The sequence below is a fragment of the Triticum urartu genome, chromosome 1A, assembly GCF_056163025.1.
Source record: "Triticum urartu cultivar PI428250 chromosome 1A, HENAU_Tu73, whole genome shotgun sequence".
NCBI classification, from domain to species: Eukaryota; Viridiplantae; Streptophyta; class Magnoliopsida; order Poales; family Poaceae; genus Triticum; species Triticum urartu.
This window is the reverse complement of record NC_141873.1, coordinates 128,258,865-128,277,359: the sequence shown is the minus strand read 5'-3', so window position 1 is coordinate 128,277,359 and position 18,495 is coordinate 128,258,865.

Here is an 18,495-nt window from a genome sequence, read left to right as displayed (position 1 = left end):
GATTTAAATTTAGAAACGGAGGGGCAATTAGAAAAAAGAAAGCTACTTATAAGTAGTAATGACTTTGATTGTAGTACCTTTTCTATATGGAGGTATGATTTGGAGAACACTAAAAGATGTACTAAGAGCGTTTACAGTTGGATTTGACAAATCCGGCTCCACAAACGCACACGCATCTGGACAGCCCCTCATATTTCATGCTTAGCATCCATATATTTTAAATCCATACATGTCCATCACACGTTAATGTCGCATCATAAATAACGAATGTTGGTACCGAAAATTCATAGCTTTTACATAAAATTTATTTTAACTACACAACTCAAATATTAGCTCTTTGATCCACATATGCTCCACAAGATTATTGAGTAGTTGTGCGTGCACCTGATGATCTCGAAGATTCTGATGCATCTGTAGAAAATTCATAAGATGAGCTACATCTTGATCTTTCGAAATTTGAACTTGTTCTTTAGCACCGGCAGAGCTATGGCAAGGCCAAATGGGTCATGGCCCGCCCAACATCATTTTCCAATTTATACTGTAATTTTTTCACTCGTGACCTAAGAACACTAGCCCACGGGCTATTTTCTTTTGTTTGGCCCGCCCAACCCGCCCAATAATAGGCTACAAGCTCCGCCACTGTTCTCCAAGTGCTTCAAAATTATTGGTTTGGGCTACACCATCATCCTCATCCTTAACAATCATATTGTGCAAAATAACACAACATGTCATGGCCTGCCACAAAGTTTCTGATTCCCACATCATTGCAGCTTCACGAACAATTCCCCAACAAGCTTGAAGCACTCTGAATGTCCACTCCACATCCTTACTAGCTGCTTCCTGCATTGTTGCAAAGTGACTTTGTTTGTTTCCTTGTGGTTCGGATATGGTCTTAATAAACGTCTCGCACTGGGAATAGATGTCGTCAGCAAGATAGTATCCCATGTTGTAGTCACGGCCATGTTGGGGAACACAGTAATTTCAAAAAAATTCCTACGCACACGCAAGATCATGGTGATGCATACCAACAAGAGGGAAGAATGTCGTCCACGTACCCTCGTAGACCGTAAGAGGAAGCATTATGACAACGCGGTTGATGTAGTCGTACGTCTTCACGATCGACCGATCCCTAGTACCGAGCGTACGGCACTTCCGTGATCTGCACACGTTCAGCTCGGTGACGTCCCGCGAACTCACGATCCAGTAGAGCTTCGTGGGAGAGTTTCGTCAGCACGACGGCGTAATGACGGTGATGATGATGCTACCGGAACAGGGCTTAGCCTAAGCACCGCTACGATATAACCGAGGTGGATTATGGTGGAGGGGGCACCGCACACGGCTAAAAGATCAACTGATCAACTTGTGTGTCCATGGGGTGCCCCCTCCCCCGTATATAAAGGAGTGGAGGAGGGGGAGGTCCGACCCTCTCTATGGCGCGCCCTGGGGGAGTCCTACTCCCTCCGGGAGTAGGATTCCCCCCTTTCCTAGTAGAAGTAGGAGCCCTTCCAAGTAGGAGTAGGAGAGGAAGGAAGGAGGAGAGAGGGAGGAGGGAAAGGGGGCCGGCCCCCTCCCAATTCGGATTGGGCTTGGGGGACGTGCCTCCCTCTTTTCTCTTCCCTCTCCTCTATTCCATTAAGGCCCAATAAGGCCCACATACTCCCGGGGGGTTCCGGTAACCTCCCGGTACTTCGGAAAAATGCCCGAACCACTCGGAACCATTCCGATGTTCAAATATAGGCTTTCAATATATTGATCTTTACGTCTCGATCATTTCGAGACTCCTCATCATGTCCGTGATCAAATCCGGGACTCCAACTACCTTCGGTACATCAAAACACATAAACTCGTAATACCGATCATCACCGAACGTTAAGCGTGCGGACCCTACGGGTTCGAGAACTATGTAGACATGACCGAGACTCATCTCTGGTCAATAACCAATAGCGAAACTTGGGTGCTCATATTGGTTCCTACATATTCTACGAAGATCTTTATCGGTCAAACCGCATAATGGTATACGTTGTTCCGTTTGTCATCAGTATGTTACTTGCCCGAGATTCGATCGTCGGTATCTCAATACCTAGTTCAATCTCATTACCGACAAGTCTCTTTACTCGTTCCGTAATGCTACATCCCGTAACTAACTCATTAGTCACATTGCTTGCAAGGCTTATAGTGATGTGCATTACCGAGAGGGCCCAGAGATACCTCTCCGACAATCGGAGTGACAAATCCTAATCTCGATCCATGCCAACTCAACAAACACCATCGGAGACACCTATAGAGCACCTTTATAATCACCTAGTTACGTTGTGACATTTGGTAGCACACAGAGTGTTCCTCTGGTATTTGGGAGTTACATGATCTCATAGTAATAGGAACATGTATAGTTATGGAGCAAAAGCAACAAACTAAACGAACATCGTGCTAAGCTAACGGATGGATCATGTCAATCGCTTCATTCTCTAATGATGTGATCCCGTTAATCAAATGACAACTCATATCTATGGTTAGGAAACATAACCATCATTGCTTCAACGAGCTAGTCAAGTAGAGGCAAACTAGTGACACTCTGTTTGTCTGTGTATTCACATGTGTACTAAGTTTCCGGTTAATACAATTCTAGCATGAATAATAAACATTTATCATGATATAAGGAAATATAAATAACAACTTTATTATTGCCTCTAGGGCATATTTCCTTCTGTCTCCCACTTGCAGTAGAGTCAATAATCTGGATTACATTGTAATGATTCTAACACCCATGGAGTCTAGGTGCTGATCATGTTTTGCTCGTGAGAGAGGCTTAGTCAACGGGTCTGCAACATTCAGATCCGTAAGTATCTTGCAAATCTCTATGTCTCCCTCCTTGACTTGATCGCAGATGGAATTGAAGCATCTCTTGATGTGCTTGGTTCTCTTGTGAAATCTGGATTCCTTTGCCAAGGAAATTGCACCAGTATTGTCACAAAATATTTTCATTGGACTCGATGCACTAGGTATGACACCCAGATCGGATATGAACTCCTTCATTTGCTGCTTCCGAAGTAGCTATGTATTCCGCTTCACACGTAGATCCTGCCACGACGCTCTGCTTGGAACTGCACCAACTGACAGCTCCACCATTTAATCAAAACATGTATCTGGTTTGTGACTTAGAGTCATCCGGATCAGTGTCAAAGCTTGCATCGACGTAACCATTTACGACGAGCTCTTTGTCACCTCCATATACGAGAAACATATCCTTAGTCCTTTTCAGGTATTTCAGGATGTTCTTGACCGTTGTCCAGTGATCCACTCCTGGATTACTTTGGTACCTCCCTGCTAAACTTATAGCAAGGCACACATCAGGTCTGGTACACAGTATTACATACATGATAGAGCCTATGGCTGAAGCATAGGGAACACCTTTCATTTTCTCTCTATCTTCTACAGTGGTCAGGCATTGAGTCTGACTCAACTTCACACCTTGTAATACAGGCAAGAACCCTTTCTTTGTCTGATCCATTTTGAACTTCTTCAAAACTTTATCAAGGTATGTCCTTTGTGAAAGTCCAATTAAGCGTCTTGATCTATCTCTATAGATCTTGATGACCAATATATAAGCAGCTTCACCGATGTCTTTCATTGAAAAATTCTTATTCGAGTATCCTTTTATGCTATTTAGAAATTCAGTATCATTTCCGATTAACAATATGTCATCTACATATAATATTAGAAATGCTACGGAGCTCCCACTCACTTGTAAACACGGGCTTCTCCAAAAGTCTGTATAAAACCATATGCTTTGATCATGCTATCAAAGCGTATATTCCAACTCTGAGAGGATTGCACCAGTCCATAAATGGATCGCTGGAGCTTGCACACTTTGTTAGCACCTTTTGGACCGACAAAACCTTCTGGTTGCATCATATACAACTCTTCTTTAAGATATCCATTAAGGAATGCAGTTTTGATATCCATTTGCCAAATTTCATAATCATAAAATGCGGTAATTGCTAACATGATTCGGACGGACTTAAGCATCGCTACGGGTGAGAAGGTCTCATCGTAGTCAACTCCTTGAACTTGTCGAAAACCTTTCGCAACAAGTCGAGCTTTGTAGACAGTAACATTACCGTCAGCGTCAGTCTTCTTCTTGAAGATCCATTTATTCTCTATGGCCTACCTATCATCGGGCAAGTCAACCAAAGTCCACACTTTGTTCTCATACATGGATCCCATCTCAGAGTTCATGGCTTCCAGCCATTTTGCGGAATCTGGGCTCATCATCGCTTCCTCATAGTTCGTAGGTTCGTCATGGTCAAGTAACATGACTTCCAGAATAGGATTAGCGTACCACTCTGGTGCGGATCTGTGACGCCCGGATAATTAAGCTACAGTAACCATACCTTAATTGTCCATGTCATCACGATTAATTTTCTAAGCCTCACCTTGATCCAAACCAAACTCGAATTCAAAATCAAATGCAAGTCAATTTATTAAATTGTCAAATAATAAAACAAAAATGTAGGCTGGTTTGAAATAAATCCTTAACTATTTTCATGAATTACCCAACATCTTTTGAATTAACAAAATGCCCCTATCTATTTAAAACTGAGTTAGCAATAATTAAATTTACCGTTTCAATTTAAATAGATATCCAACCTTTTCAAAATAAATTGTAACTTTCTGAGTTGCTTTAAAATATTGCCTAGTGATTATGTGCTAAGTGGCATATTTGAAAAAGTTGTTTTGATAGCTAAAAAATAGAAAATCGTAGGGAAAATATAAAACAGAAATTAGTAAATGCAGAAGGAACCGAACTACTATGCACTTTAGCCCAGTATGAACAGTTGCTAGCCTAGCCCACTGAACCGGCCTAGCCCAACTCCTCCCCTCTGTCTTCTTCGTTCTCTGTTCACCGAGCGCGGTGGATGACCGTGCGTCGTCCATGAACGGATTAGCCATGGGGCGGCCATCCCGCGCCTCCCCGTCGTCTCCCAGCGGCGGATAAGAACGACCCCGAGCCCCCTGGATCGAACCCTATCTCCTTCTTCCCCTTCCATTTGCTCCTCCGCTCGAACCCAAAGCCCCCCGATGCCTCGCCGCCGCATTGCCCTCATCGTCGTGGCCACCGACCTTCCCACGGCCAGCCAAGGCGTCCATGAGGACCGCCGCCATCGTCCTCTTCGACTATGGGGACGCGTTCGAGCTTGGAGCACCTACATCGACTGGATCGAGCCGCCTTTGTCCGCGGGACCCAACCCCGTTCGTCGCCGCCGCGTCGCTCCTCCGGTCCACCTCGACTCCCTGCGGCTTCCTCGACCACACCACGAGCTTGCTGTGAGCTCCTTCCCCGAATCCCCATTCTTCCCGCCTCGATTCGTTTGCGTAGCCTCCGTCCATGAATTCGTCCGAGCTCCCGCGTACGCGCGTGTTTGAGCCGCCTCTGCTACTGCCTTCTCACTGCTGCACTGCTGCTCCCTGGCCGCGCGTCCGCCGTCCCCTGTCCCCTGACCTTGTCCGCTCGCACCGGCCATGCCCCCGGGCTCCCCTGCCCGCGCTGCCCTGTCACCCGCACCTGCCAGCCTCTCCCATCCGCCTGGCCATGCTCGCCCGCGCCGCTCGAGCTTCCTGCACGCGCGCTCGCCGCAGCTGCCGACGCTGCCGCCGCCCCTGCTAGTCCTGCGCGCGCCCGCCGGAACCCTTGCCGCCGCCTCCGCCTCCGCCAGCCGCTAGATCCGGCAACGCGGCCCGGGCCGCATCCGGCTGTGCGTGGCGTTGCCTGGCCGCCTCCGCGCCATGCCGATGACTGCTGCTGCTCTGAACGTACTGCTACTGCTGAATGCTACTGTATCTATGGCTAGCTTTGCGAATATTACGCTTACTAACCCCCTTGACAACCTCTAATCAGCGGGTAAAGAACTACTAATAGGCCAAGAAAAATTATGAGTAGAAAGTATACTTGACAAACTTCATTTTATCCCATTGGACCATATCCTTTCGATGAACGGATTAAATCATATGAAAATCACGAAAGGCTATCTTATGTTAACAAAGAACATAATTAACCCCTAGTTGTGTGTGTGCGTGTGTGTTCTGTGTTTTTTAGGCCGGCCCCATGCTCAATTAGTTTAGGGTTAATTAGTATTTAGGTTAGCTACTAGCAGATGACATGTGGACCCCATTAATTAGGTTAGTATTTATTTATTTGTTTAGGTATAGCCTATGACATGTGGGATCCACTTCTACTATTCATGTGTTGACCAGTCAAATGTTGACTGGTTCAACCCAGCCCCACTGGCCCCGTTGTCATTCATTGTGGCTAGAATAGTGCTAGGTGGCAAAGTATTTCACCGTTTATAATTCGAGTTAAATAAATTCTGGAAATCTTTTAAACTTTGAAAATTCATATAAAATTAACCGTAACTCGGATGAAAATACTTTGAACATGAAAGTTACTCAGATCGACGAAACGAATCCGAATATGCAGTCCGTTCGTCCGCCACACATCCCTAGCATAGCAAACGTGCAACAATACCCCTCTAATTCGTTTGTCCGAAAATGTCAAACACCGGGAATACTTTCCCGAATGTTTTCCCCCTTTGCCAGTAGCACCTACTACTACGTTAGGTTACCTCTAGCACCGCGTAATGCCATGTTACACTTTGTGATGCTTTGACTGCTTTGTTATTTATTGTGTTCCCCCTCCGTTACTTCTTTCCGGTAGACCTTGAGACTGCCGGCGAACCCCAGTTCGACTACGGTGTTGATGACCCCTCCTTCTTGCGAGAGCAACCAGGCAAGCCCCCCCCCCCTTGATCACCAGATATCGCCTATTCTTCTCTATACTGCTTGCATTAGAGTAGTGTAGCATGTTACTGCTTTCCGTTAACCTATCCTGATGCATAGCCTGTCCTTCCTACTACTGTTGTTACCTTTACCTGCAATCCTACATGCTTAGTATAGGATGCTAGTATTTCATCTGTGGCCCTACATTCTTGTCCGCCTGTTGTGCTATACTATCGGACTGTGATCACTCGGGAGGTGATCACGGGTATATACTATATACTTTATACATGATACATGTGGTGACTAAAGTCGGGTCGGCTCATGGAGCACCCGTGAGTGATTCACGGATTGGGGGCTGAAAGGACCTTTGTCCCAACGGCCCTCTGTGTGGATCTTTGTGATGGAGCGACAGGGCAGGTTGAGACTACCTAGGTGAGAGGTGGGCCTGGCCCTGGTCGGCGTTCGCGATTATTTCAAGAGAACACGTTTAATAAGATCTTGGTATTTGATCTGAGTCTGGTCACTGGCCTATACGCACTAACCATCTACGCGGGGACAGTTATGGGCACTCGACGTCGTGGTATCAGCCGAAGCCTTCGTGACGTCAGCGACTGAGCGGCGCGCGCCGTATTGGACCATAAGCTCGCGCTTGTATTAAGGGGGCTAGGTCTGCTTCCGGCCGCGTACGCAACATGCAGGTGTGAAATGGGCGATGGGCCCAGACCCCCGCGCCATAGGATTTAGACCGGCGTGCTGACCTCTCTGTTGTGCCTAGGTAGGGCTGCGACGTGTTGATCTTCCAATGCCGGGCATGACCCAGAAAAGTGTGTCCGGACAAAGGGGATCAAGCGTGTTGGGAAATGTGGTGCACCCCTGCAGGGAAGTTAATCTATTCGAATAGCCGTGATCTTCGGTAACAGGACGACTTGGAGTTGTACCTTGACCTTATGACAACTAGAACCGGATACTTAATAAAACACACCCTTCCATGTGCCAGATACAACCGGTGATCGCTCTCTCACATGGCGATGAGAGGAGGATCATCGGTTAGGATTATGCTATGTGATGTTACTTGGTGAACTATCCTTCTACTCTCTTGTCCTGCTGCAAGATGGAGGTTACTAGAAGCGTAGTCTTCGAAAGGACTAGCTATCCCCCTCTTATTCCGGCATTCTGCAGTTCAGTCGACATATGATACCCCCTTTTCCATTTGATACCAATGCATACATATGTAGTGTAGCTCCTTGCTTGCGAGTACTTTGGATGAGTACTCGCGGTTGCTTTGCTCCCTCTTTTCCCCCTTCCTATACCCGATTGCTGCGACCAGACGATGGAGCCCAGGAGCCAGACGCCACTGTCGATGACGGCTACTACTACTCGGGAGGTGCCTAGTACTACGTGCAGCCCGCTGACGACGACCAGGAGTAGTTTAGGAGGATCCCAGGCAAGAGGCCTGCGCCTCTTTCGATCTGTATCCCAGTTTGTGCTAGCCTTCTTAAGGCAAACTTGTTTAACTTATGTCTGTACTCAGATATTGTTGCTTCCGCTGACTCGTCTATGATCGAGCTCTTGTATTCGAGCCCTCGAGGCCCCTGGCTTGTAATGTGATGCTTGTATGACTTATTTTTATTTGTAGAGTTGTGTTGTGATATCTTCCCGTGAGTCCCTGATCTTGATCGTACACGTTTGCGTGTATGATTAGTGTATGATTGAATCAAGGGCGTCACAAGTTGGTATCAGAGCCGACTACCTGTAGGAATCCCCCTTCCACACTCCTTGGTCGAAGTTGAGTCTAATCGATGAAAATTGTTTTACTAACTTGGCTGTGCGGCCCACGGGCCCATGTTGCCATTGGGTGGTATTAGTATTTTTTACTCCTCGATCTATACTCTGGGACTCTGATCTCTCTACTATTCAGGTTTAATGGTTTTACTAAATCTAACTTTAGGTTCTCGATAATACTTTCTCCTGGAGAGCCCCTCATTCCAGATGATCGCCTGCTACACCAGAAGATTCCGAAGATACTCTCCGATGTTCTCTCAAGACTTTGTGCCCATTGCTTTTGTAATTCCCTACCACTAAAATATCCCTATGGATAAATACATACACCCGTCGTTCTTACTTTTATTCCAAGTTGATCTTGTTATTACAAGATACCTCGAACTTCTCTCTATTGCTCCGAGAAATCTTTGTGCTTACTGCCTTGTAGTTCCTTGTCGCCTGAATACACCTACAACTTAATCCTCACACTCACCGAGGATTTGTTTCTCCCCAGTTGTTCATGTGTGCACAAAAGTCTTCGAAATGCTATTCAATCTTTCGAAAATCCTCAGCAAGCTATTTCTCTTGAAATTCTTGCTTGCCTGCATTATGATTAATCCCATAAGTCTGGTAATCTTATTGACATCCCTTGTCTTTATTATCTTAAGTCCGTTGATTCAATATGTTGAGGATGCTCGCATTCCTCAATCGAATCCTAGAATTCATCCTTCTGGCTCAGACGTCATTTTTAAACATGAGCTGGATCTCGACCAATCAAATTGTCGTTGATTGTACCCCTTAGGCTATTCAACTTATCCATCCCTAATCAGAGCATTGCTTCTGATCCCTTGTCTTGGAATTCACAATTCCTTTGCATTTGAGCCTTGAGTTAGTCAGTTGTTTCTATAATCAGATGCACATGCATTCCTTCTTCCTTTGATAGAGTACCGATACTCACATCAGCTCCGTTGTAGACCACCGGACCTCTTGTTGGATTATTATCCGACAGTGTCCTTCATATTCAAGTAACCTTGTGAGCCTTTCCACGGATATATAAAGCCTTTGGTAAATTATATCCTCTGCTTCCTCAACCATGCTCTGTTTTTGAGTTGGTGGTATTTACTATTGAAGCTTGTGGTATACATTTTCACGATACCCTGACGGGTTGAACCTATGCCTTCCTTATTATGTGTGAACTCGAAAGTTTTCACGAGTCATACTCTTCTGGTATTTTGCTAAATAAAATTTCTACACTACAGCTTCATCAAAAGTGAGAAGTAAAATGAAAGGTTATGCATGGAAGAAGTGGGAGTCGACCTTGAGCCTTTGCGTTCATGCCCATGGACCCAATGTGAAACTTATCATCGAAGCTTCTTGTAAATGATATTAATCCCCTTGTTATAAGTTCGTCCTGTATCTATGTTTGATCCTTTGCAATCATGGTTCCGACCATATTTTCTCATTAATATCATTTATCAGACAAGTTAAGTACTTGTCTTGTGCAGATCATTGCACCTGTCCAACCTTTACTTTGATCTACCGTCGAGTATTACACTAGGATATCTTGATAATGTCATGGAACTGCATAACTTCTTATGGGTTCTTCATCAGCTGTTAATTCTCACCTATTTCAATTTTTCTGGGTTCTGGGTTGTCATCAACCGAGAACACCGTATGTGAACCGATTCCACATTCCGGTATGATAACTCTTAAAGTATTTTTCGTTGCTTATGAGTTTAGTCCTTCAAGTCACTCCTAGCCTTATCGGCTATATCATTATCATGCAACTTTTTAACTGTGCTATCTGGTCCTTCTTTCTGAAGACAATTTTTGACGTTGAGCTAAGCTTACGTCGGCTTTCCTCGTCATATCATTTCTCCTTGAACAACAAGCTTGATTTCGAGTTTGTGTCATACCATTGGTTCCAATAACTTTTCGCTTCATCATTCCTGGGACTTGATGTCATCACCGGTCGGTTACATCTTCATGAAATCTCTGGACTAATGTGTCAGATCATCATCAGCCTTCCGAGATCTTCCAGGATATCAATTGAATTCATGATGAGAAATATCATCCTTGCCCTCGATGATTTGTGTTATCATTTACCACCTTACTGCCTTCCCTCGAACACAAACTTGTTCATGTTTTGTGTTATACCTTGAGTTCCTTATTATCAAGCATTTGATCTTCTTTACCTTGGAGTATTACCATCTTTTATGTCAGGAATGTCGTGAGAATTTCACCACCTCTTAAAAAATTCTTGGTATTGTGATACTTCTCACCAGCACCATTCTTTCTTAGGCCCAATGTTGATTCTAACCGGAATACCAACAAGTGCACGGTGCTGCTTGTATTCTGTACTCCTAGCAACCCTATTGCATTGGAGTTAATGGTCGACAGATCATTCTTAGACTATTGGATAATGAATCACCATTCTAACCTTGATTGTGCTACCTAAGCCCATATTTCGGGTGCACCTTTCAACCAATGTTTAACTGTGCATGTTTTTCTCGAGAATACCTCATTACATCATTTGTTCTGACAAATGTTATCTCCTTGTTCGCATAATTGTGGAAATACACCTTTTTGGAAATCTCGAGGATTGCCGCTGACTGCATCAGCTACCCCCTCATCCTCTCCTTATTTTAAATGATGAACTCTTGTGTCGGAACTCGCTCCCATAGTTCAATTCCCGAGATCTTACATTGTCATCTCATCAATTTGTGTTGCACCTTTTCTTCTCAGGTATCCTAAGTCTGAGGTATCCTGACACCAATCAGATCTGAATCTCGGTCACATATGATGGTTGGAACATATTCCCAAGAGTTATAACAGTGGTCTTTAACCCAATAAGGTGATGTCATCCTAGCACACCTGGTCGGAGGACCTACTGTTATAGTTTCCTTATTAGCAAGGTTATCCATTCTTCCATGAGGAAATTGTAAGATTTATTCTACAAGTTGTTCCTGATGGATCCTTCCTGTATCCAAAGTCTGAACTTTGCTTGAAGACCATGTCAATGCTATCTCGAAGCATGTCTGTGGTAATCTGATTTTCAATAAGAACATTTGAAGCACAATGCTAAAATTTCCTTATTAATTACCCCAAACACCGTTGTTTGGGTAATGTCATGAAATTCCTCTCCCCTTACCTAAAAAGTTTTCTACTTTCTATCATGTCATGGATATCATGATCTACTTGTCCTTGGGAATGATATACCCCTGAAACATGTGTTTAAACACATTTTCCTTTCCATTGTTCTGTTTAATCTGATGATCATCTTTTCATTTCTATTGTTTTGTTTAATCTTGTTGTGATCTATATGATCTAAGCAGTATTAATTCACTGCTTATGTAAACACCTCGGTGTACAACTCTGTCAGTAAGACCCTGTTTCTAATGTTGATGACATTCCGGTAACCACTGATGGATGAGAACTTTGCCTATTGGCCCGCCTCGTTCAACGAGCAGGAAAAATGGTTCTCTTCGTCCCTCGCCCTTGGTACCGACGTTGTTGCCGACATAACCGACAGGATATTCCCTGCCATGTCTTGCTATCATAACCGTGCAATATGTCAGCGCCTTTCCTACTTTAAACCCACATGATGGACCCATAACCCACAGTTCCAAAGGATCGAAACCTGACTCTCCTGTACAACCTATTGTCAAAGTTATTCCTTGCACTTGACTTCGTATGTAATTCACGAGCCACCTGCCTAGTGATCTATTCTGGTATCAGACACAATACTATTTCCCGTTGCTCTGAACCCCTTTCACACTTTGTTCTAGGCATCGAACAATTGCCTACCCGCTTGAAACTTCTCATGGTACATTCTTACTTGGCTCTCGATATGTTTCATCCGTTCAACTCGAGAGATACTCTTGTGTTCATCCCTGGGATAACCCCAAATGATTTCCCCTTATACCATTCTATCGTTGTAGAGCAGCCCCTTACCTATTCATAAGTACGACATAATTTTCGAAGAAAGGAGGACGACATCATCATGATGACCTGAAAAGAAGAGAAATAAAGACACCAACGAGGAGGATCAAGTACTTCAGGAAGAGCAACCAAGACCGAGAACACTCGTTAGAATTTCGTAACCAAATCCCTTCCCCATCACTCCACCTCTTAAAATCTCGGGACGAGATTTCTTGTAGTGGAGGAGAATTGTGACGCCCGGATAATTAAGCTACAGTAACAACACCTTAATTGTGCCATGTCATCACGATTAATTTTCTAAGCCTCACCTTGATCCAAACCAAACTAGAATTCAAAATCAAATGCAAGTCAATTTATTAAATTTTCAAATAATAAAACAAAAATGTAGGCTGGTTTGAAATAAATCCTTAACTATTTTTCATGAATTACCCAACATCTTTTGAATTAATAAAATGCCCCTATCTATTTAAAACTGAGTTAGCAACAATTAAATTTACTGTTTCAATTTAAATAGATATCCAACCTTTTCAAAATAAATTGTAACTTTCTGAGTTGCTTTAAAATATTGCCTAGTGATTATGTGCTAAGTGGCACATTTGAAAAAGTTGTTTTGATAGCTAAAAAAAATTAGAAAACCATAGGGAAAATATAAAACAGAAATTAGTAAATGCAGAAGGAACCGAACTACTATGCACTTTAGCCCAGTATGAACCGTTGCTAGCCTAGCCCACTGAACTGACCTAGCCCAACTCCTCCCCTCTGTCTTCTTCGTTCTCTGTTCACCGAGCACGGTGGATGACCGTGCGTCGTCCATGGACGGATTAGCCACGGGGCGGCCATCCCGCGCCTCCTCGTTGTTTCCCAGCGGCGGATAAGAATGACCCCGAGCCCCCTGGATCGAACCCTATCTCCTTCTTCCCCTTCCATTCGCTCCTCTGCTCGAACCCAAAGCCCCCCGATGCCTCGCCGCCGCGTTGCCCTCATCGCCGTGGCCACCGACCTCCCCACGGCCAGCCAAGGCGCCCAGGAGGACCGCCGCCATCGTCCTCTTCGACTACGGTGACGTGTTCGAGCTCGGAGCACCTACATCGACTGGATCGAGCCGCCTTTGTCCGCGGGACCCGACCCTGTTCGTCATCGCCGCGTCGCTCCTCTGGTCCACCTCGACTCCCTGCGGCTTCCTCGACCACACCACGAGCTCGCTGTGAGCTCCTTCCCCGAATCCCTATTCTTCCCGCTTCGATTCGTTTGTGTAGCCTATGTCCACGAATTCGTCCGAGCTCCCGCGTACGCGCGTGTTTGAGCCACCTCTGCTACTGCCTTCTCACTGCTGCACTGCTGCTCCCTGGCCGTGCGTCCGCCGTCCCCTGCCCCCTGACCTCGTTCGCTCGCACCGGCCACGCCCCCGGGCTCCCCTGCCCACGCTGCCCTATCACCCGCACCTGCCAGCCTCTCCCATCCGCCTGGCCATGCTCGCCCGCGCCGCTCGAGCTTCCTGCACGCGCGCTTGCCGCAGTTGCCTACGCTGCCGCCGCCCCTGCTAGTCCTGCGCGCGCCCGCCGGAACCCTTGCCGCTGCCTCCGCCTGTCGCTAGATCCGGCAACGCGGCCCGGGCCGCATCCGGCCGTGCGCGGCGTTGCCTGGCCGCCTCCGCGCCATGCCGTTGACTGCTGCTACTCTGAACGTACTGCTGCTGCTGAATGCTAGTGTATCTATGGCTAGCTTTGCGAATATTACGCTGACTAACCCCCTTAACAACCTCTAATCAGCGGGTAAATAACTACTAATAGGCCAAGAAAAATTATGAGTAGAAAGTATACTTGACAAACTTCATTTTATCCCATTGAACCAAATCCTTTCGATGAACGGATTAAATCGTATGAAAATCACAAAAGGCTATCTTCTGTTAACAAAGAACATAATTAACCCCTAGTTGTGTGTGTGCGTGTGTGTTCTGTGTTTTTGAGGCCGGCCCCATGTTCAATTAGTTTAGGGTTAATTAGTATTTAGGTTAGCTACTATAAGATGACATGTGGACCCCATTAATTAGGTTAGTATTTATTTATTTAGGTATAGCCTATGACATGTGGGATCCACTTCTACTATTCATGTGTTGACCAGTTAAATGTTGACTGGTTCAACCCAGCCCAGTGGCCCCGCTGTCATACATTGTGGCTAGAATAGTGCTAGATGGCAGAGTATTTCACCGTTTATAATTCAAGTTAAATAAATTCTACTCAGATCCGTAACCCAGTAGAAATCTTTTAAACTTTGAAAATTCATATAAAATTAACCATAACTCGGATGAAAATACTTTGAACATGAAAGTTACTCAGATCGACGAGATGAATCCGAATACGTAGTCCGTTCGTCCGTCACACATCCCTTGCATAGCGAACGTGCAACAATACCCCTCCGATTCGTCTGTCCGAAAACATCAAACACCAGGAATACTTTCCCGGATGTTTCCCCCTTCGCAAGTAGCACCTACTACTACGTTAGGTCACCTCTAGCACCGCGTAATGCCATGTTACACTTTGTGATGCTTTGACTGCTTTGTTATTTATTGTGTTCCCCCTCCGTTACTTCTTTCCGGTAGACCTCGAGACTGCCGGCGAACCCCAGTTCGACTACGGTGTTGATGACCCCTCCTTCTTGCCAGAGCGACCAGGCAAGCCTCCCCCCTTGATCACCAGATATCACCTATTCTTCTCTATACTGCTTGCATTAGAGTAGTGTAGCATGTTACTGCTTTTCGTTAATCCTACCCTGATGCATAGCCTGTCCTTGCTACTACTGTTGTTATCTTTACCTGCAATCCTACATGCTTAGTATAGGATGCTAGTATTTCATCTGTGGCCCTACATTCTTGTCCGCCTGTTGTGCTATACTATCGGGCTGTGATCACTCGGGAGGTGATCACGAGTATATACTACATACTTTATACATGTGGTGACTAAAGTCGGGTCGGCTCGTGGAGCACCCGCGAGTGATTCATGGATTGGGGGCTGAAAGGACCTTTGTCCCAACTGCCCTCTGTGTGGATCTTTGTGGCGGAGCGACAGGGCAGGTTGAGACTACCTAGGTGAGAGGTGGGCCTGGCCCTGGTCGGCGTTCGCGGTTATTTCAAGAGAATACGTTTAACAAGATCTTGGTATTTGATCTGAGTCTGGCCACTGGCCTATAAGCACTTACCATCTACACGGGGATAGTTACGGGCACTCGACGTCGTGGTATCAGCCGAAGCCTTCGTGACGTCAGCGACTGAGCGGCACGCGCCGCATTGGACCGTAAGCTCGCGCTTGTATTAAGGGGGCTAGGTCTGCTTCCGGCCGCGTACGCAATGTGTAGGTGTGCAATGGGTGATGGGCCCAGACCCCCGCGCCATAGGATTTAGACCGACGTGCTGACCTCTCTGTTGTGCCTAGGTAGGGCTGCGACGTGTTGATCTTCTGAGGCCGGGCATGACCCAGAAAAGTGTGTCCGGACAAAGGGGATCGAGCTTGTTGGGAAATGTGGTGCACCCCTGCAAGGAAGTTAATCTATTCGAATAGCCGTGATCTTCGGTAACAGGACGACTTGGAGTTGTACCTTGACCTTATGACAACTAGAACCGGATACTTAATAAAACACACCCTTCCATGTGCCAGATACAACCGGTGATCGCTCTCTCACAGGGCGATGAGAGGAGGATCATCGGTTAGGATTATGCTATGCGATGTTACTTGGTGAACTTACCTTCTACTTTCTTGTCCTGCTGCAAGATGGAGGTTACCAGAAGCGTAGTCTTCGAAAGGACTAGCTATCCCCCTCTTATTCCAGCATTCTGCAGTTCAGTCCACATGTGATACCCCCTTTTCCATTTGATACCAATGCATACATATGTGGTGTTGCTCCTTGCTTGCAGGTACTTTGGATGAGTACTGACGGTTGCTTTGCTCCCTCTTTTCCCTCCTTCCTATACCCGATTGCTGCGACCAGACGATGGAGCCCAGGAACCAGACGCCACTGTCGATGATGACTACTACTACTCGGGAGGTGCCTACTACTACGTGCAGCCCGCTGACGACGACCAGGAGTAGTTTAGGAGGATCCCAGGTAGGAGGTCTGCGCCTCTTTCGATCTGTATCCCAGTTTGTGCTAGCCTTCTTAAGGCAAAATTGTTTAACTTATGTCTGTACTCAGATATTGTTGCTTCCGCTGACTCGTCTATGATCGAGCTCTTGTATTCGAGCCCTCGAGGCCCCTGGCTTGTAATATGATGCTTGTATGACTTATTTTTATTTGTAGAGTTGTGTTGTGATGTCTTCCCGTGAGTCCCTGATCTTGATCGTACACGTTTGCGTGTATGATTAGTGTACGATTGAATCGGGGGCGTCACAAGTTGGTATCAGAGCCGACTGCCTGTAGGAATCCCCCTTCCACACTCCTTGGTCGAAGTTGGGTCTAGTTGATGAAAATTGTTTTACTAACTTGGCTGTGCGGCCCACGGGCCCACGTCGCCATTGGGTGGTATTAGTATTTTTTAGTCCTCGATCTATATTCTGGGACTCTGATCTCTCTACTATTCAGGTTTAATGGTTTTATTAAATCTAACTTTAGGTTCTCGATAATACTTTCTCCTGGAGAGCCCCTCATTCCAGATGATCGCCTACTACACCAGAAGATTCCGAAGATACTCTCCGATGTTCTCTCAAGACTTTGTGCCCGTTGTTTTTGTAATTCCCTACCACTAAAATATCCCTATGGATAAATACATACACCCGTCGTTCTTACTTTTATTCCAAGTTGATCTTGTTATTACAAGATACCTCGAACTTCTCTCTATTGCTTCACGCGCATCGTCACCTCGTCCTTAGCCAATCTTCGCTTAATCCGCAACCCCTATTTCGAGTTGCAAATGTTAGCAACTGAACCAGTATCAAATACCTAGGCACTACTGCGAGCATTAGTAAGGTACACATAAATAACATGTATATCAAATATACCTTTCACTTTGCCATCCTTCTTCTTCGCCAAATACTTGGGGCTATTCCGCTTCCAGTGACCAGTTCCTTTGCAGTAGAAGCACTCAGTCTCAGGCTTAGGTCCAAACTTGGGTTTCTTCACTTGAGCAGCAACTGGCTTTCTGTTCTTCTTGAAGTCCCCCTTCTTTCCTTTACCTTTTTTCTTGAAACTGGTGGTTTTGTTGACCATCAACACTTGATGCTCCTTCTTGATTTCTACCTCCGCAGCTTTTAGCATTGCGAAGAGCTCAGGAATCGTCTTATCCATCCCTTGCATATTATAGTTCATCACGAGGCTCTTGTAGCTTGGTGGCAGTGATTGAAGAACTCTATCAATGACACTATCATCAGGAAGATTAACTCCCAGTTGAGTCAAGTGGTTGTGGTACGCAGACATTCTGAGTATATGTTCACTGACAGAACTATTCTCCTCCATCTTGCAGCTGTAGAACTTATTGGAGACTTCATATCTCTCCCCGGGCATTTGCTTGAAATATTAACTTCAACTCCTGGAACATCTCATATGCTCCATGACGTTCAAAACATCGTTGAAGTCCCGGTTCTAAGCCATAAAGCATGGCACACTGAACTATCGAGTAGTCATCAGCTTTGCTCTGCCAGGTGTTCATAACATCTGGCGTTGCTTCTGCAACGGGTTTGTCACCTAGCGGTGCTTTCAGGACGTAATTCTTCTGTGCAGCAATGAGGATAATCCTCAAGTTATGGACCCAATCCGTGTAATTGCTACCATCATCTTTCAACTTAGCTTTCTCTAGGAACGCATTAAAATTCAACGAAACAACAACATGGGCCATCTATCTACAACAACATAGACATGCAAAATACTATCAAGTACTAAGTTCATGATAAATTAAAGTTCAATTAATCAAATTATTTAAGAACTCCCACTTAGATAGATATCTCTCTAATCATCTAAGTGATCACGTGATCCATATCAACTAAACCATGTCCGATCATCACATGAGATGGAGTAGTTTTCAATGGCGAACAT